Genomic DNA, 22373 nt, shown 5'->3' with positions numbered 1-22373 from the left:
TTAACTAGGTTAACGTGGCTTCTAACGTGGCCGTTCTTAGCCATCCCAACGTTAGTGACAATGTTGAGTGTCACTTACGTTGGCTCATCATCCATTCCTCATCGTTAGCTTCCACGTTAACTAAGTTAACGTGGAAGTTAACGTGGCTCCTTGGGGGGTTGTGTGGTTGCTTCCAACGTTAGTGACAATGTTGAGTGTCACTAACATTGTCGACAACTCTCACTTCTTACGTTAGCTCCCACGTTAACCAAGTTAACGTGGGAGTTAATGTGGTGTGTTGCATCCTTAGGCCAACGTTAGTGACAATGTTGAATGTCACTAACGTTGGCTTCTCTTCCCCCTTTAACATTAGAGGCCACGTTAACTAGGTTAACGTGGGCTCTAACATGGCCACTCATGAGTGTTTGCCAACGTTAGTGACAATGTTAAGTGTCACTAACGTTGGCTCAACTTCCCTTTTCCACGTTAGAGTTCACGTTAACTTAGTTAACGTGACTCTTAACGTGGGCAATGATGGCTTTGAGAGTGTCATTGGCAATCACTTTTCTCATTTAACCTTGCAAGTTACCTCCCTTTCCTTGCTTCCTTTGGTCCTGAAATCAAGCAACAGAGTGCATCAAAGTTCTAGTCCAAGTCATGGGTAATGCAGCATACAATTTGTTACTAAATTCATACAAAATCCTCATGAAATAATGTAAAATGCACAATGTATGCTTGAATCAAGGTGTAGGTGAATATCTACCCAAAACTAGCTTATTTCCTAAAAAAATGCATGTACCCTAAAAACAGTAAAGAAAAGGTCAGTGAAACTGGCCAAGATGCCCTGGCATCAAGAAACAGGTTGTCATTTTTCTCATGCATACATGTATATATGTTTATATGCTCTGTCCAGTCTTAACTTTGCAAGCCAGGTCAGGAGCCTTGTTATTTGTATCTTGAAACTCTCTTATCCTACTTTGTTACATTAATGCTTACGTGAGTGACGCGCTGTTCTGCTTATGCTTTGTTGCAAACCTTCTTTCAAAAGGCTCCTAGATATAAATATTTTTCAACTATATTATATATATAATATTACTTTTAGAGGTCGTAATACCTTACCACCTCTATTTTATGACTTAAGCATACTACTCTGTGTGGTAGGGTGTTACATTATGGTATCAAAGCAGTTCGTTCCCGTAGAGCCTGGGGACTGGACTAACTATGCTTCTGATCATACTCTAGCTGTGTGTATATGCTATTTAAGATGTTTGCTTGACGTATATAGCATAAAAGTTCATGAGCATTACTTTTGGAGATTTGAAGCACTAGACTTGTGATATTAAAACTGATCACCTTAATATCGATTGTTCGGTGTGGACAAGATCCAAAGGCCGTCTCGTGGATGCGAGTGAGGTGATACAGTTTACGATAGGGGGCTAACAGAAAATTGCTGACGGGCTGAGACAACAGGTTAGAAACAGTTATAGAGGTGGTAATGGACCTGGTGATAAAAGAAACCAAGGGATTAGAACTTGTGCAGTTGGAGTTAAGGTCAATAGAATTTAGTTAGAGGGATAAAGAGATTCAGGGAGTGTTCTGGCAAAGTAGACGAGTAATTAAGTTCTTGATGTTTTAGAATCAGAGTAGTGCTATGCAAGCGCAATGATTTTTGGTGACTCTAGACTTGTAGTAATGGGAGGAAGAAGTATTGGGATATGAGAATGAATTGAGGATTAACATATGATCAAGAAAACAGAGAGTATGTGTATATGGGTTTAGGTTATAATGATTTGACTCAGACTAAGAGATAGCGTAATTGTCTAGTGTTTGAAATAGTTGAGAAGGACTTGAGATATAAATTGAATTAGATGGCACTTATACAGGATAAGGAAATTTGTAGTCGTTGAAAAAGAACTAGACTAAGTTAAGAGTGAAACAAATGGGTATAGTTTAGGCTTGAATTTGAATAAGTTTATGATCCTGTACCTGAGACTAGAGAATGTAAATTTGTGTGAATTCATGTTAGGAGAATGGCAAAATGAATGATAAGAGGTCGGTTAAATTTGAGAGGGAGTATAGGAAGATTTGAGAGTGAATTTTCAAGGACAAAAATTTCTGTAAAGGGGGTAGGACGTAAAATCTGAGAGATTAGTAAATAATTAGGGAATAAATTAGTTCTTAATCAGGAAAATTAGAAAATAGAATTTTATACTTTAATGTGGTAGAATTAATTAAAATATAAATTTAGACACTAATTTTAAAGAATTTGGCCCAAGATTTGGGTCAAACGGGCCGAACTGGGTGAACCGGGCCCAAGGCCCACTACTTAAAATGCAAAAATTCAGTTTCCTTCCCTACAAAAATATCATTTCAAGCTAGGAACTGAAGGAGAGGAAGAAGAACGAAGGTGAGACCCAAACCCTCACCAAATCTTTAATTCCACGTAATTTTCCACTCCGAGCTCCAATCGCAGCACCATTTGCGGCCACGCAACCAGCGCAACAAGCTCTACAAAGCTCAGTTCTTGATTAGGTATGAGAATCACTTCTCAGTTTCAGTTTCCTTCTCCCCAATTTCGTAATTCAATGTGAATGCATGTTGAATTTTATATGATTTTGGTGTTTAGGTTCGAATTAGCTTGTGGGTTTTGTCGGGTTAGCTCGTTTGAGTTGTGGGCAAGGTAAGCACCCTCAAACCCTTGGTATATATGTTGAACTAGTGAGCTCTATTTTGATTATAGTGGTAATTATGATAATAGATTGAAATTGAGTGTTGGATAGAGCCAATTTGAGGATTTGGAAGCTTGAGGTCATGTTTTGGAGGCCGGGTTTCATTGGTGAGGTTTTGGAATCTTGGAAACTTGTGGTGCAAGAATGCTTGAGGTGTTCCGGGTTTATCAGGAAATTGGCCAAGGTATGATTTTGGTTTCTCGTATTTAATACATAATGTCTCATAAAAACTTAGGCTAGGTGACTATAGTATATGTGTGAATGTATGAGTATGTTCATTGTTTAGTACCTTTGATGTTATTTGTTGACATGGATTGAGCATTTGTTGGTGTTTATTGATTATGATGGAAATAGAATGATAAATGATGGTTTGATAATGATCGATAAGTTGGTAATAATGAATAAGTATATATGATGGTATGTTGATGTTGGGGGGTATAATTGTGGAGTTTATGTATGGGAGTTTTGTGAAAGTGAGGTATGGTGGGTAATGAAAGGATGTGGTATTGTGTTAATGTGATATGGTATGTTGTAGTGCTGAATATATATATATATATATATATAGAGAGAGAGAGAGAGAGAGAGAGAATGTAGAGGTTTGAGTTTGATTTTTAGTGAAAATAGAGGTTGAAGGTTTTTGTGTAAATTTGATATTTGGTCGAACTTCGACGAGCCATAACTCGGCTTCTGGACTCTCAAATTATTTCAAACTTGTTTCATATAAAAATTAGGTTCGTGAAGTCTACGCCGTTCGGGTTGGGCATCTCACGTACGCGAGCAAGGTACTTGCGTACGTAAGGAAGCAAAAACGCATGCCAACACGTACGCGTGACCTTTTTTTCAGCAAAGTTAATTTTTTGTGTCTTAAAACCTAATTTCGAACCTCTAAACCTCTATTTTTACTCTTTTATCCCATAAACCTTAGTTGGATACTTAGTGATGAAATGAAATTAGGAAGAGGTAGTAACTTGGGAGTGAAGCTAGTTGTAGAGTAATGAATTATGATTGAGTAGTGGTGATTTTCTGCTTGTGAAGTGTTGACCAAACTAATGTATTTATGATGATTATAATAATGAATTTTAATTGAGTTAGAGATCAGTTGATGATAATGATGACGTTAAAGTATAATGGTGGTTGAATTGGAATGAACTGAATGAGATAGAGGTCACTGGGTAAGACGCAGTGGTGTTACTAGTGAAGGCCAAAAGTAGGTTTAGAATTTCTCAAGATAGAATATCTCCATTGCAAGTATAGTCCAAACCCAACAATTGACTAACATCAAATTTTAATTCAAAGATGTCACAATCAATACAAAATAGCCGGGAGTTTTAAGTCCCGGGTCGTCTTCGTTAGGAGTTGCAATGAAATGCTCAATTATTGGCTATGAGGAATGGGGGTTTTGGGATAGCAACAAACAAGAAATGTAAGTAGAAAGAAAGTAAATAAACATGCAAGAAATTAAATGAAAGCAATTAAAGCAATAAAAAGAAAATTCAAATACTAAAAAAATCCCTTGGCAAGGATTGAGATTCAAGGCTTCCTATCATAGCCATTGACCACAAGCATGGTAATTGTGAAGAATTAATCACAATTAGTTAATCCTAACATCGAGGATAAGTCAAAAAGGCATAATTGATCTCAATCCACAAGTGCTAGCTAACTTACTAATTACCTTAGTAAGAAGCTAGCGTTAGTGGAAACCAACCTAACAAACAATCCTAATCACAATTAGTTTCGGACATCAATGACTCAAGGTCATGTAAGTCCTCAACCACAAGTCAAGAGTGCTAAAATCTACTCTAAAATCCAACCAAGCATTTTATCAAACACTTGGAAGGCATAAAAGGAAAGCATGGTAAAATAACAAGAAATAATAAAACCTACAACTACCAATTGCAAGAAAACAATAATAACAACTAAATTAAACAATAAGAAACATAAAACATGAATTGCAATAATTAAAATTAAAAGTAACAAAGTGTCATAAACATAAAGAAACAAAATAAAGGAAATAATAAGTAGAATTAAAGAACAAGAGTGCAAGAACAATAAATGACAAGGAAAAACTAAATGAAAATAGGAATCAAACCTAAATCTAGGAGAGATCTAGCCTAATCTATCTTAATTCTAGAGAGAAGAGAGAGCTTATCTCTCTAGAATATAACCTAAAACATGTTTCTAAACTAGCCCTAATTGCTCTCCCTTATTCCATCTTGATTTTGGCCTTAAATAGTTCAGAAAGGAGTTGGATCTGGGCTTGAAAGGGCTCAGAAATCACCCCCAGCGTTTTCCTTTAAGTGAGTCACATGTTCTGATTTGTGCGTACGCACACTTGCCAAATTTTTCTCTTGTGCGTAAGCATAGAATGTTGTGTGTACGCACAGATGGCTGTGTGCTCCTCCTTTGATTTCTTCATGTTTTCTCCCTATTGCATGCTTCTCCTCCACTCTCATCAAGCTATTCCAACCTATTATACCTAAAATTACTCATAAAAAAATATCAAGGCATCGAATGGAATGAAAATAGAATAAAATTAGTTAAATTAAGCACAAAATAGCATGTTTTCACAATTAAGCTCAATTTAGGGAGAGAACACAAAAGTATGCTATTTGAATGAATAAATGTGGGTTTATATGATGAAATCCACTCAAATCAATCCAAAATTTATTGTCAAATATGGATTCATCAGTTATCCACTTGCTCCGGATAAGAGTCAATGAGCCGGGTAAGAGGCGGTGGCAATGACCACTCGCTCCGAGTATATGTTAAGGAAGTGTAGAGATGTTGAGAATGTATGGAAGATGAATTGATGATTGAATGAATATGAATGAATTTAAATAGTAATAAAAATGAACTTGAATTTGATTGTGATATTTCTCTAGATAAGACGCAGTGGTGTTATCCACTTGCTCTGGGTAAGAGGTGAGATTGCCAAGTAAGATGCAGGGTATTATGTACTTGCTACGGTTAAGAGTTCGAAGCTTCGGGGTAAGATGAAAGGATAGAATTTTATCACCGCTTGCTCCGGGTTGAGAACTGTAACACCACCTGGGTAAGAGGCAGGGTGAAGTTGTCCCCTACTCCGGGTACGCGGGTAGGATACAAAGGTTCGGTGTTGTTTCACTTGCTCCGTGTTTGGTGTTTTGTCCACGGTTAGATACCAATACATGTCGGGCTGGCTAAGTAACTGACAGTTGATATCAACAGCCATAGGGCAGGCATACATCGTATGCATATGTTTGATTTGCTTGTTTGTGTAACACCCTAACTTTTAGCACCTCATGATCATACTAAAAGCTCAGGCGTTACTTACCTCTAAACCTTTTTATTCTATACTATTTTTTATTTAATATTGAGCCTTCGCGAATACGAACCAAAACTTTCACCAAGAAAATGAAGAGTCAGTACTTTAAATTATTTAATCACAAAATTATATATATCCACGTAGCATTATAACATAGACTTACTCAAAGATCCTTGAATACAATTTCTACCCCTTTAAAATCCAAAACAGTAAATGACGAGCGGAAAATAAAATCTAACAACTCAACTTGTAAGCAGAATCTTCTATATTCTTGTAGTTCCACACTAAGCCTTCGCACATGTAGCTGAAAGGGATGAAAATAGGGGGTAAGAACTGGGGAGTTCTTAGTAAGGTCGGGGTGTATAGTTATATCCATTTTATATATACTTGGCCAGCAACAACAGTCAACAAAGTACGAGCCAATTCAACAATTATAGAACACAAAATCCAATCACAAGCACGCACATTCATAGAAAACACACTCACAAACAAATATGTGCAAGCAAGTATGATGCATGTCTATCCTTAGTGCAAGTAATGAGCTCATCTGTCAGTTTTGACCCGCTCCCGACGTAACTCAGCAACCTTTTTCTGAGTTTGGTTTTCAATGTCATAACCTCTATAAGCAACCTCTGTCTTCCAGGTGCGACTCTCTTGAGCCGATGTATGCAAAAATAACCTCTGTAAGCAACCTTAGTCTTACAGGTGAGGTTCTCTCTGGCAAATGTATGTATTGATAACCTCTGTAAGCAACCTCTGTCTTACAAGTGTGACCATCCCCTGGATTGGCCGATGTATCTCTGGAAAGAAAATCTCGGTGGACTCACCACCATATCACATCAATCTCCTCAAAATATCACATCACAACAGTTCTTAAAACCATTAAAACAACCACAGCTGAGCTATTTTTCATAGTCAAACCAACAAATCACAAGTAATAATAATAATTCAAGATAAACTCATTCAAACTCAAACAATAATCAACCAAATCAACATTCACTTATCAAATTCATATTTAATTATTATAAAATTACCAAACCCTATCTCTGTACGAAATCAAAATAACGGAAGCTTTGGAGAAGCTTTCTGACCGAGCGGCTGAAGAAGAAAACGACAGAAATCATTCATGCCTCCAGAACTCCAATTGGCCGAACTTAAAGGGAAGAGGAGCTACGTCATTGTCAACTTCTAACGAACAAAAGTGATGTCAACGTGTAGAAGAAGAAGATACGAACACTTTTATCGAATTAGATTTTTTTATTGGAGTTACGAATCGCAATAAATCGAAGCTGGATGTTCGTGGCATCCATGAAATCCCACATGGTCATCTCTCTTTTTTTTCTTTCTTTTTCTTATTCGGTGGTGATAAGAAAGAATGAAGAATGATGATAGATGATTAATGTAATAAAAGGAACATGTGTCAATTAGGTATATATATAAACTTATGTATAAACAAGCCACGTTTGGCTTTCTTTCTTTCTTTCTTTACTTTGTATATATATTTCTTTCTTTCTCTCTTTACTATATATATATATATATATTGGCCTTTGGCCAAAGACAAGAATAAAACTATGACAGTAAATAATAATAATAAAATAATAATAATAATAATAATAATTTTTTTATCGCTTTTTTTAAAAAATATTTTATTATAATAAAAATAATTTTAAAAAATCTTAATAGATTTTAAACTTAAAGTATCATAAAATTTAATTTAATTACTTTTAAGGAAATAATTTTTTTAAATAAAATAATAAATCATGAATAACTCATTATTTAATTTTTTAAAAAACTCGAGGTATTATAGTTTGTGCATTAATTGGAAGTGCCTATGTGAATTAGTATGCCTAATTGTTATACTTGCTACCTGCATTACTTGTACTCTAAATGTGTTTGCCTTTGTTTGTCTATTTATCTGTGTTGTCTCATTGGAAATGGAGGATTAGAGGAAAGGCAGAGAATTTGAGAATTTTGATTAGGTTTTGATCTTTAGAACCTTAGATATTATCCCTGTTTATGGTTTCTGTTTTAGTTCCTTATGTTTTATAATCTGAGTGTCGGCGTTCTAGGATTGCCTCTAGCTTTTCCGGGGTCTTATTTATTATATATGTGGGCATCTTAACCATACTGAGAACCCCAGTTCTCATCCCATATAATATTATTGTTTTTCAGATGCAAGTTAAGAAGCACCACTCCATGTATTCTGGAGACTCTGAAAAGCGAAGAACTCTTGGGACTTAGGGGCATATTTTGTTTATATTTATATATGTATATAGATTCTCCACCTTGTATTTTATGTTTGTCCCTCTTAGAGGTTGACTCTGAGAAACAGGTTGTCATTTTTCTGCTTTGGGTCATTTTGGGATTCTCATGTATATATATGTATATATATTTATATGCTCTGTCCGGTTTTAACTTCGCGAGCCGGGTCAGGAGCTTTGTTATCTGTATCTTGAAACTCTCTTATCCTACTTCGTTATGTTAATGCTTACGTAAGTGACGCACTGTTCTGCTTACACTTTGTTTAAAACCTCCTTTCAAAAGGCTCTTAGATATAAATATTTTTCAAATATATTATACATATAACTTTACTTTTAGAGGTCGTAATACCTTTCCACCTCTGTTTTATGACTTAAGCATAAGACTCGGTGTGATAGGGTGTTACATCTATCATTTGGCAATTACTTCTATTTGATGCTTTGTTGTTAGGTCATACTTGCTTATTTTGGTTTTTATTTACATCACCAAGTTAATGCATTGAAATTATGTAATTGTGAAATTGGATGGTAAGCCTATCTAGTGACTTTTTTTTTTGCACTTTTCAAGCTATGTGAATGGTGCGCAGATTCGCACACTCTGCACAATTGAACCAGCAAGTGCACTGGGTCGTCGAAGTAATACCTGAGGTGAGTCAGGGTCAATCCTACGAGGATTTTCGGCTTGGATCAAACAGTGGTTATCTTGTAAATCTTTGTTAGGTGGATAGAAAAGTTGTTTAAGTGCATAAAAGTAAAATAAAGATAACGTTACTCAGTGGTTGTGAATCTAATGATAAGAAGATGGTTAAGGCTTTAAAGATGTTTTGTTCTTCTGAATCAATACTTTCTTACTGTCTACGCCGGGTTGAGCGGCCGCCAATCTTCCTCTATGATGAACACCATGTTTAGTGCGCATCCAGTCTGAATGAGGGTGAAGCTCCTGCAGTTCATCCCCTTGGTGATCCTACTCAAAACTCCACAGACAAGGTCGAATCTTCCATATTAGAGAATGCTGCGCCTTGGTTCTAGCCTTTACCACAAAGACCCTAATCTCCCCATACCTCGGCTGAACTGATGTCTCGGGAAGTCCCCAATAAAGTCATGGATAAGCCGTCTGAGAGATGTATAATCAAGCTAGTGGTTCGTTGATATCCGATGAAAGACGCTCACTGAACCCATGTAGAATAGAGATAACTTGTGACGGTTCAACTCATTCATAAGGTTGAAGAACGAAGATACATCATAGGAGAGGATCAAACACGAATTGAAATAGAACAGTAGTGCTTTCATTAATCCATAAAACTCAGCATAGCTTTTAACCTTAACCTAGGAGGTTTAGTGGCTCATACTGTAGATAATGGTATTCAAAAATATGATATCCTGGAGAGATCTTGTTCAAGGTCGTAAACAAGGTTGATCTTCTCCTATATATACTAATCTAATAACTAAGGATTACAAAAATATGATAGGCTTAGGATTGTAGTGCGAAAATCCACTTCTGGGGCCCACTTGGTGAGTGTTTGGGCTGAGCTAAGGGTGTCTCCACATGCTATTTGGCTCCATGGGCATTGAACGCTGGCTAGGGACACCTTTTTGGGCGTTGGATGCTGGCCACCTCTCTGTGGGCGATGGACGCCAGGACTGGGGTAGATGGCTGGCGGTGAACGCCAGTTTTGGGCCTTCATCTCCAAAGACAAGTATAAATTATTATCTATTGCTGGAAAGCCCTAGAGGTTAGCTTTCCATAGCCGTTGAGAAAGCTCCATTTGGATATCTGTAGCTCCAAAAATACTTGCTTGAATGCACGGAGGTAAGATCTTGACAACATCTGCTATGCTTTCCTTGCCTCTGAATCAGACTTTGTCAAAACTGTCAGATTTTAGGCAGAAAATACCTGAAATCACCATAAAACACAACAACTCATAGTAGAATCCAAAAATGTGAATTTTACACTAAAACCTATTAAAACATAATAAAACTTAAATAAAACATGCTAAAAACTATATGAAAATGATGCCAAAATGCGTATAAAATATCCGCTCATCACAACACCAAACTTAAACTATTGCTTGTCCCCAAGCAACTAAAAACAAATTAGGATAAAAAGAAGAGTAAGATACAATAGATCTCATAGTTTTCAATGAAGCTCAGTTTCAATTAGATGAGCAGGACTTGGTAGCTTTTTGCTTCTGAATAGTTTTGGCATCTCACTATCCATTGAAGCTCAGAAATGCTGGCATCCTTGGGAACTTAGAATCCAGATGATATTATTGACTATCCTAGTTTAGTTCTTTTTTATTCTTGAACACAGCTTTTAGAGTCTTGGTCGTAGCCCTAAGCACTTTGTTTTCCAGTATTACCACCGGATACATAAATGCCACAGACACTTTATAGTTATGCTTTTTCATACAAGAAATTAATTATTAATGCTTAATTATTAAGTGTTTTACTACTTAAATAGTATATTACTTTGATCTTTTGATTTGATAAATTTTGTAGGAAATAACTAGAAAAAGAAGCAAAAAGCACAAATTAAGCTCAAAAGAAGAAAAGAAGAATTTTTGGACACACTTTGGAGTTTGAGCACGCTTTGGAGCCTTAGGCCACACTTTTAAAAGCATGGCCCATGATTTAATTAAGGAAGCTTGGCGCTTCGTTTTTCTCAAAGAGTGCTCTGGAGGAGCTACGCTCTTCACCTAAGAGCGCTCCATTTGTTACCAAGAGCGCCTGTGATATGAGTGAAAAAAATCAGCTGGCGACGCGTACGCGTGATAATGTATTTTTGAAGATGGACACGTACGCATGAAGCACGTGTACGGTACACATGAATGACGCGTACGCGTGGGAGAGCGCTCTTGGCGCGAGCGCTACATTCTTCTCAAGAGCGCTAAAGGCGACGCGTACGCGTGGGTAACACGTACGTGTCACAAGTGCAAATATTGAAGGTCACGGGTATGCGTGGGTGACCCGTACGCGTGGAAGTGCCAAAATGCAAAATGGCGCGCACACGTGGGTGACGCGTGCACGTGGGTGTAAGAGAGCTCCGCTCTCCAAAAGAACACTACGCTCTCCTGGAAGCAAAATTATGATTTAATTAACTTCACTCCAAGTCTATTTAAACTTTAAGCAAGCAGAGCCCATTAACATCACTCAATCAAAGGCACAAGAAGCATCTAGAATAGTTATTTTCATTTAATTGTAATTTGTTTTCAATTTCATTTCAATTTGTAATTTAGGAAAGCCTATATAAAGGCTTTAGTTTCATAGTTTGAAAAAGGAAGGTTCGGGCAGTACAGTAGTAGTAGAGGCTGGAGGATTAGAGATTCCAGAGCTCTCTTAGAGGATTAGAGACTCTAGAGAGCTTAGCTTAGGATTTTAGTTTGATACACTCTTTCTTTTCTGCACTTTTACATTTCAGTTGTATTGAATTCAGTTTAGCTTATGCAATTTCAATTTCTTACACTTCTCTTCTGCAATTTTCCTTTCTATCAAGTTTACATTTCCGTTCCTATTGAGCTTGATTTACTTTCATGCAATTTAAATTTCCTGCAAGTTTTCTTCTAGCAATGAATAATTGAACCCCACTTAATTAGGGGAGGAGCTCTATTACAGTTCACATGATTAAGTGAACTTCTTCTTCTTCTCAATCCGGTTGGGTAGCTATAGGATATCCTCTGTTTTGCTTGAGATTCATTCACTCCGGAATAGGGTTTGAATTTGTTGAATGCTTGTGTGAGCCTCGGAAGAGGAATCATGGGCATTAAAATTGGGGCTCTATCCTTCACAATTCTCTTGACCAACACTATTCGGGAGGAATTGAGGTCTTGAGAATTTGTGTGGCTTATGGATAAGAGAACATACTTAACCTCTTCTCATGACAATTGGATCAAGGAATTGGCAAGATTGATTGTGATTAGAGAGATTGGATTGCTAAGGAATTGGGATCCAATCAATTAGAATCTGCCATAGATCTACTCATATGATTGAGAAAGAAGTTGAGACCCATAGATCTACTCATATGGTGGATTATGATATCTCCAATCCCTAATGAATCTTTCTTTCTATTTTTCTTCATTTTTATTGCCTTGACTTTTATTTAATTGCTTTGAGTTCACTGCTTCCTTTAATTTCCCAGCACCCAATTCCCATTTACATTTCCAGTAATTTACTTTTCATGCAATTTAATTTTCTTGCCATTTAAGTTTCTGTCAATTTACATTCAGTAATTTAGAATTCTTGCAATTTATATTCTGTTAGATTAATTTCACTCAATTCATAAATTTTAGCTTAACTGGACATATCATCTCACTAAAGTTGCTTGATCCATAAATCCTCGTGGGATCGACCTCACTCCAAGTGAGTTGTATTACTTGATGCAACCCGGTATACTTGCCGGTTAGTTCATACGTGTGAAATCTAATTTTCGCGTATCAAGTTTTTAGCGCCGTTGCCGGGGATTGATTTAGATCGACAATGATTAAGTGCGTGATAAGTCTAGATTAAGCATTTTCTTTGTTGTTGTCATTTAGGTTCTTTTAATTTTCTGTTTTCTCTTGATACTAAGGTGTTTATGTTATTGCCTCACTAAGAAATTCTTCTCTGTGATATGAGGAATTTCAATTTTCTTTAGTGATTATGTTTTAAAAATTCAAATGGAGTTTCCCTCATCTTTTGATCAAACAAATTTCATGGGATATTATGCACCACCACAAAATGATTCATGTCATTATCCTAATGGTGGCTGGGAATATTACCAAGAAATAACAGATTATGAGCAATCCACCAGTGGGGATATGCTCCAGGGCCAGAAAATGATAAAGCAGATTAAATGAGATATTGCCCACCACCACAAGATGATTTATGTCATTATCCTCATGGTGACTGGGAATATCAGCAAGGAATGAGGGAGTATGAACAATCAAGTGAAATGAGTGGTCCACGAAATTGTGATCTCAACTACGCCAACATCTTGGTACGCATGATTGTAATCTCAATTATTCTTCACAACTCCACCCAACTTACCAGCAAGTACACTGGGTCGTCCAAGTAATAAACCTTAGGTGAGTAAGGGGTCGATCCCACGGAGATTGTCGGCTTGAAGCAAGCTATGGTCATCCTTGTAAATCTCAGTCAGGTGGATTCAAATGGTTATGAGATTTTGATAATTAAAATATAAATATAAAATAAAATAAAATAGAAATACTTATGTAATTCATTGGTGGGAATTTCAGCTAAGCGTATGGAGATGATTTGTTGCTTCTGAACTTCTGCTTTCCTACTGCCTTCTTCAAATCATGCGTTACCTCCTTCCATGGCAAGCTGTATGATCCTCTCGGATGAAAACAAATCTATCTGTGCTGTCACCGTAGGGCTAATCATCTGTCGGTTCTCACTAGCGTCGGAATAAGACCATTGTCTTTTTGCACACTGTCACTTGTGCCCCACATTCGCAGGTTTGAAGCTCGTCACAGTCATTCCTTCCCAGATCCTACTCGAAATACCACAGACAAGGTTTAGACTTTCCAGATCCCAGGAATGCTGCCAATGGTTCTAGCCTATACCATGAAGGTTCTAATCTTAGATTAGAAACCTAAGAGAATATACTCAAGCTCTCATCCAATGACTACATTGAACATCATGTAGATCGCTTTGTGGTTTTGGCTAAGCGAGTAACGAAGATTGGGTGATTGTCACTGGTTACCCCTTCATTCTGGCTTAACTGAATTAAGTACGAGAGTATATCTTGAAGAAGAAGTAGGCATGAATTGAATAGAAAACAGTAGTAATTGCATTAATTCATGAAGAACAGCAGAGCTCCACACCTTAATCTATGGGGTGTAGAAACTCCACCGATGAAAATACATAGGTGAAAGGTCTAGGCATGGCCGAATGGCTAGCCTCCAAGTCCAAGGTCTAAGGACTAAATGTCCAGAGATGGTCAAAAGACATAAAGTAAATCTCTAAAAGTAGTTTTTATACTAAACTAGTAACCTAGGGTTACAGAAAATGAGTAACTAAGTGCAGATAGTGCAGAAATCTACTTTCGGGGCCCACTTGGTGTGTGCTTGGACTGAGCATTGAAGCTTTTTTGTGCTCAGGCTGTTCCTGGAGTTAAACGCCAGCTTTGGTGCCAGTCTGGGCGTTTAACTCCAATTCTGGTGCCAGTTTGGGCGTTTTACGCCAGAATTTTTAGACAGACTTTGAACGCCAGTTTGGGCCATTAAATCTTGGGCAAAGTATAGACTATTATATATTGCTGGAAAGCCCAGGATGTCTACCTTCCAACACAATTGAGAGCGTACCAATTGGGCTTGTTTAGCTCCATAAAATTCACTTCGAGTGCAGGGAGGTCAGAATCCAACAGCATCTGCAGTCCTTTTTCAGCCTCTGAATCAGATTTTTGCTCAGGTCCCTCAATTTCAGCCAGAAAATACCTAAAATCACAGAAAAATACACAAACTCATAGTAAATTCCAGAAATGTGATTTTTGAATAAAAACTAATTAAAATATAGTAAAAATTAATTAAAATATACTAAAAACTATGTAAAAACAATGCCAAAAAGGGTATAAATTATCCGCTTATCACAATACCAAACTTAAATTATTGCTTGTCCCCAAGCAACTAAAAACAAAATAGGATAAAAAGAAGAGAAAATACAATAAATTCCAAACTTATCAATGAAGATTAGGTTCAATTAGATGAGCGGGACTTGTAGCCTTTTTGCTTCTGAACAGTTTTGGCATCTCACTTTATCCTTTGAAGTTTAGAATTATTGGCATCCATAGGAACTTAGAATTCAGATAGTGTTATTGATTCTCCGAGTTCAGTATGTTGATTCTTGAACACAGCTACTTCATGAGTCTTGGCCGTGACCCTAAGCATTTTTTTTCCAGTATTACTACCGGATATATAAATGCCACAGACACATAACTGGGTGAACCTTTTCAGATTGTGACTCAGCTTTACTAGAGTCTCCAGTTAGAGTTGTCCAGAGCTTTTAAGCACAATCTTTTTGCTTTGTACCATGACTTTAACTGCTGATGACAAGTCATCTTAGCCTAGTTTCACTAATCTTTTTCCTTTGTTTTCACTTGAATTGTGCACTTTCTTGAGCTACAAGTAAGCTAATTTGGGTAGATTTTCATGGTTCCTTTGATTGAATCAACCATGTATGAATTCATGCTATTTCATGAGGTTTTATGCTATAATTGTCACATATTATGATAAAATGAATATCTCATGATTTTAAGCATAGCTTTGATATGTTTGGTTGATTAATGATAGGTGAAGAAAGCTTGGAGAAAGGATGAAGCAAGAAGGAATGGCTAGGAGTAAAGAGAGGACAATGGAATAAGTGAAAATGAACTAGGAAGCAAAAAGTTGGACCAAAAGTTAGCCTCAAACTTTTGCACAAACTTTTGGGTGAAAAGTTAGCCCCAACATTAGCCCCTAACTTTTGGGCTAACGTTGGCACGTGAAAGTTACTCCCTGGGCACCAAAAGTTTGCGCCAACGTTAGCCCCTAACTTTGTGGCTAACGTTGGCATGAGAAAAACACTCCCTGGGCACCAAAAGTTTGCGCCAACGTTAGCCCCTAACTTTGTGGCTAACGTTGGCATGAGAAAAATACTCCCTGGCCACCAAAAGTTTGCGCCAACGTTAGCCTCTAACTTTTGGGCTAATGTTGGCACATGAACAATAAAAAGGGGGAGCAAAAGTTTGCGCCAACGTTAGCCTCTAACTTTTGGGCTAACGTTGGCGCCATAAGTGCACTAAGGAAGGCCAACGTTGGAGCAAAAGTTAGACCCCTAACTTTTGCACCAACGTGGGTATCAGCAAAACATGGGGGCTGATATGAAAAGTTGGACCAAAAGTTTGCCTCAAACTTTTACTCAAACTTTTACTCAAACTTTTGCAAAACTCCAACCCGGTTCACTTGGTTCACTTTGGTTCCTCTCCAAACTCCAAGAGCAATCAACCAAGGCCTCTCTCAACCCAATTCCACCAAGAGCAAAGGCCCAACTCAAGGCTTGAAGATCATTTGAAGAAAGTGTATAAATAGGATAGAATTCAAGTTCTTAGGGAGCTTTTCGTGGGGAGTTTTCATAATAGTTTTCGGAGAGCTTTTCCTTTTTAGTTTTCATAATAGTTTTCGGAAAGCTTTGGATATTGAGTGATCTTTAATTTCTTAGTTTCGGGGAAGGAGAATTCCACTCTCTTCCTCTTAGTTTTATTGCTTTCAATTTCAATTGCAATTGTCTTGGATCTTGGGTTGGAGAATTGAAGGAATTCTGTTTCAATCTCATCCGAAGATCTCTCTGTTTCTTCTACTGCTTATTGAATTTAATTTCTGTTAATTGTTCTTCATCTACTTTCTTTGCAATTTACAATTCCTTTGCAATTGTTCTTGTTGGATCTAGGAAGGCATTGAGATCTAGACTTGGTTATCTAGTCTCTTGGGTCCTGAGATCCAGATTCTCCATTTCCCATTCCCTGTTTACTGTTTTCATGCTTATTTACAATTCTGTTTTTAGATCCGGTTCAATCCAAGTGTTCTTTTACTTCTCTGTTGGTTGCAATTTACTTTCCCTCGTTTAATTTCTGCAAATCCAACTCCCAATTCCCTTTACAATTCAAGCTATTTACATTTCTTGCACTTTAAGATTCTGCAATTTCCATTTCTTGCGTTCTAAGTTTCGGCCATTTAATTTCTTGTTCTTTAAGATTCAGCATTTAAATTCATGTTCTCTTTAATTTCATGTCAATTACCCATTCCCTTTACTTTCCATGCAATTTAAATTCTGCAAATCACAAATCACTCAACCAAATCTTGATTCGCTTGACTAAATCAACCACTAAACTAAAATTGCTCAATCCTTCAATCCCTGTGGGATCGACCTCACTCCCGTGAGTTATTATTACTTGATGCGACCCGGTGCACTTGCCGGTTAGTTTTGGGTGTTTTGGAGAAATTCGTTTCTCCACAAAAATATCCCATCAAGTTTTTGGCGCCGTTGCCGGGGATTGATTAGATTGACAATGATTAAGTGAAGTGGTAGTTTAGATCAAGCACTTTTTCTTTAATTTTTGGCTAACCCACTAACTGTTTGAAGTTTTATCTCAACTGACTTCACTCAATTTTCAAGAGTGTCACTGTGTGTTCCATTGTTGATTTATATGTCACAGGAAAGAAGAGCGGCCAAAGGGAAGGATATCATTGAAGAAGGAGTTTCTGAAAAAGAAGAACACCACAACATGAAGCCTCAACTCATTACACTAATCGAGAACAATTGTTCCTATGGTGGAACTCCATTGGAGAATCCTAAACAGCACTTATCCAATTTCCTGAGAACTTGTGGTGCTGTCAATCTCGATAGTGTAAATCATGATACCTATAAGCTCTTGTTATTTCCCTTCTCACTGAAGGATGAAGCGGCACAATGGCTTGAAACCTTTCCCCAAGGAAGTATCACTAGTTGGGATGATTTGGTTGCCAAGTTTCTAACCAAATTCTCCTCGTCCCAACAAAACATCAAGATAAAAGAGGGAGTACACCCATTCATCCAAGGAGGGGAAGAACCATTGTTCAAAGCATGGGAAAGATACAAGAAAGCAAGTGACAAAGTGGATTTTCAAGTGTTCTATGAAGGATTAACCTCAGAAACAAGAAGAGCAGTAAATTACTTCTCAGATGGCCTACTCAAGGCAACAGCAACCATCCAAGGAACTGCAGAGTTCAATGACAAAAGAGCCAATAACCAACACTCATTTGAGACACCACGGAATGCAATTTCAGAAAAGGAAGTAATGAATCTTGAAGGAGTGAGAGCAATCATGAATCAAAACAAACAGCTATACCAGCAAACTCAGCAGCAATTGGAATCAATAGCTAGACAAATTGATTCTCTACATTCTGCCACAGTGAATGCACAATTTCCACCATGGAAACCACATTCTTATCTAAGAATGAGGGAATCTCAGCATCAGGAACAAGGGGACTTCAACTATAACAACCCCAACTTCCCAAACCTACAAAAACACCACCATACCAACAAAAATCACTACACACCACCCCAATATACACACCTCCAACCCCGTCCTACCTCACCACCCACCCAAAATGACTTACATCAACCACCACAGCTGACACAGCCACAACCAATCCTAAACTTCCAAAAACTCTATGTTCTAGAAATGATGATGGAAAGGTTTATGAAAGTTCAAGAAATGACAATAATAGAGCAGGAGGATATAAGGAAAAACCAAGAGGCCTATCTCAAAAGAATTGAAAGGCAGATGGAACAACTGGTTCAAAACCTTGCTGAATTGGGTGAGAAGAAGGGGACTCTGAACCCAAAGAGCCATGAAAAGAATGCTGGGTTGAAAGAGAAGGGAGTCATGGAAAAAAGTGAAAAGGCTACGGTGAAAGGAGGAACCCAAAGGCAACAGAAGCCTCAACTTCCCTGATCAGAGGATGAAGGATGTCAAGCTAGTGACAATAAAAGAGCGCTTGTTGGGAGGCAACCCAACCTGAGGTAGTTTTCTTTTCATAGCAATTTTAATAAAAAGGTTAATTAGTTTTATCTATATTGCAAGAAGCTAAGTTTGGTGTTGCACACCAAAACAATATAAAGGAGAATGAAGGATTCTAAGTTTGGTGTTCCACCAAAATCTCATTTAAAAACATATTCTCACCTTCTGCATAATGCTAGCTTCAAGCAGTTATATAAACTAGTTAACTATTTTGCTATTCTTTAGTTTTCAGTTTTGTTACTTTTGAAAAAGAAAAAGAGTTTCACATCTGGTTAGTCTGATGAACAAGAACCATTGGCAGGGTACTAAGTTTGGTATTCCCACACCAAAGTAAGTACAAAAGCCCACAAATAAATCATGCATGCTAACCATTTTTCAAGTGCTTGGGGAACAAGCAACTTTCAATATCACTGCAGGATACCATACAAACTTTAGGAAGGATTAAACATCATCAACCAAAGAGATGAAAGAGGAATGTGTGGATCAGTGATGATGATGATGAGGAGTAAAGCAAGCGAACTCCAAAAGGTTGTATTGTTAAGTGATTATCTTGCATTGAACACTGCTATAATTGAGAGTGGTTTTGTTTCCCTGATTATCTGTCTGTTCAGTATAGTTTTTTTTTCTTTTCTGAAATTCAATAAGCAAGATGCTTGATCATTCACAACATTTTTCTCTTCAAAACTTGTTTGCACTCAATGTTCAAAAAAAAAATGCATCACATGAAAGTTCTTTGAAAAGAAGGATTGAGGAATCAAACAATTTTGAGGCAAGCAAAAGATTAGGAGAAGTGGTGGTTCTAGTCGTATAATTATGTATTGAGGTTGCATGCTTGTGAAAACTTGCATGGGAGCTCATAGGCAGGACATGAAGTTCCAAGAAGTATTGTGGAGATTCTCAAAAATCTATTGATCCAAGAAGCAGCAAACAAAACAAAAGAAAATAAAGAAAATACAAAAGCAAAAAGAACATGGCCCAAGGCTCTGAGCATCAATTACTAGGCAGAAAAAGAAAGAAGAAACAAAACTCAAAGAGTTGTTAGCCTAGTAAATGCTTGTGGTTGAGCTGTGTCAAGGAAAGAGGCTTGAGCAAGTAAATACTTAAGGGTGCTTTAACACCTAATACCTTAAAACCAACTGGTTTAGGAGTATTGATTGAAAGCTTATCTAAAGAGCCGCTTTGAGACATGACACTTAGAGTCAAGGCCAAAGCACAGAAACTATAAGCTGCTTCAAGGTGACTACATATAAAGAGATCTTCATGATACCATTTGGATGAAAATCCTAAGACCTAAGACTCCCAATATGTGAGGACTAGTGAGCACTGAAGCCCTTGCAAGAGCATATGATTTAGAGTTCACCCCATTGACACTTGATCACTTCACTCACAGGACCTGACAAGTTGTTCTTCAATCCGTCATAAGTGAAAGAACCTATGAGCATAATTCATTTCTTGCTTGGGGACAAGCAAGCTTTAAGTTTGGTATTGTGATGACAAGTCATCTTAGCCTAGTTTCACTAATCTTTTTCCTTTGTTTTCACTTGAATTGTGCACTTTCTTGAGCTACAAGTAAGCTAATTTGGGTAGATTTTCATGGTTCCTTTGATTGAATCAACCATGTATGAATTCATGCTATTTCATGAGGTTTTATGCTATAATTGTCACATATTATGATAAAATGAATATCTCATGATTTTAAGCATAGCTTTGATGTGTTTGGTTGATTAATGATAGGTGAAGAAAGCTTGGAGAAAGGATGAAGCAAGAAGGAATGGCTAGGAGTAAAGAGAGGACAATGGAATAAGTGAAAATGAACCAGGAAGCAAAAAGTTGGACCAAAAGTTAGCCTCAAACTTTTGCACAAACTTTTGGGTGAAAAGTTAGCCCCAACGTTAGCCCCTAACTTTTGGGCTAACGTTGGCACATGAAAGTTACTCCCTGGGCACCAAAAGTTTGCGCCAACGTTAGCCCCTAACTTTGTGGCTAACGTTGGCATGAGAAAAATACTCCCTGGCCACCAAAAGTTTGCGCCAACGTTAGCCTCTAACTTTTGGGCTAACGTTGGCACATGAACAATACAAAGGGGGAGCAAAAGTTTGCGCCAACGTTAGCCTCTAACTTTTGGGCTAACGTTGGCGCCATAAGTGCACTAAGGAAGGCCAACGTTGGAGCAAAAGTTAGACCCCTAACTTTTGCACCAACGTGGGTATCAGCAAAACATGGGGGCTGATATGAAAAGTTGGACCAAAAGTTTGCCTCAAACTTTTACTCAAACTTTTACTCAAACTTTTGCAAAACTCCAACCCGGTTCACTTGGTTCACTTTGGTTCCTCTCCAAACTCCAAGAGCAATCAACCAAGGCCTCTCTCAACCCAATTCCACCAAGAGCAAAGGCCCAACTCAAGGCTTGAAGATCATTTGAAGAAAGTGTATAAATAGGATAGAATTCAAGTTCTTAGGGAGCTTTTCCTGGGGAGTTTTCATAATAGTTTTCGGAGAGCTTTTCCTTTTTAGTTTTCATAATAGTTTTCGGAAAGCTTTGGATATTGAGTGATCTTTAATTTCTTAGTTTCGGGGAAGGAGAATTCCACTCTCTTCTTCTTAGTTTTATTGCTTTCAATTTCAATTGCAATTGTCTTGGATCTTGGGTTGGAGAATTGAAGGAATTCTGTTTCAATCTCATCCGAAGATCTCTATGTTTCTTCTACTGCTTATTGAATTTAATTTCAGTTAATTGTTCTTCATCTACTTTCTTTGCAATTTACAATTCCTTTGCAATTGTTCTTGTTGGATCTAGGAAGGCATTGAGATCTAGACTTGGTTATCTAGTCTCTTGGGTCCTGAGATCTGGATTCTCCATTTCCCATTCCCTGTTTACTGTTTTCATGCTTATTTACAATTCTGTTTTTAGATCCGGTTCAATCCAAGTGTTCTTTTACTTCTCTGTTGGTTGCAATTGTCAATTACCCATTCCCTTTACTTTCCATGCAATTTAAATTCTGCAAATCACAAATCACTCAACCAAATCTTGATTCGCTTGACTAAATCAACCACTAAACTAAAATTGCTCAATCCTTCAATCCCTGTGGGATCGACCTCACTCCCGTGAGTTATTATTACTTGATGCGACCCGGTGCACATGCCGGTTAGTTTTGGGTGTTTTGGAGAAATTCGTTTCTCCACAAAAATACCCCATCAGCTGCTCAGTCTTAAGCTTTTCACTTGACACCTTCACGCCACAAGCACATGGTTAGGGATAGTTTGGTTTACCCGCTTAGGCCAGGATTTTATTCCTTTGGGTCCTCCTATCCATTAATGCTCAAAGCCTTGGATCCTTTTTACCCTTGCCTTTTGGTTTAAAGGGCTATTGGCTTTTTCTGCTTGCTTTTTCTTTTTCTTTCTCTCTCTTTTTTTTTCCGCAAGCCTTACTTTTCACTGCTTTTTCTTGCTTCAAGAATCAATTTTATGATTTTTCAGATTATCAATAACATTTCTCCTTTTTCATTATTCTTTCAAGAGCCAACAATTTTAACATTCATAAACAACAAATTCAAAAATATGCACTGTTC

Source organism: Arachis hypogaea, chromosome 15 (assembly GCF_003086295.3).
Source record: "Arachis hypogaea cultivar Tifrunner chromosome 15, arahy.Tifrunner.gnm2.J5K5, whole genome shotgun sequence".
NCBI classification, from domain to species: domain Eukaryota; kingdom Viridiplantae; phylum Streptophyta; class Magnoliopsida; order Fabales; family Fabaceae; genus Arachis; species Arachis hypogaea.
This window is presented reverse-complemented; position numbering follows the sequence as displayed.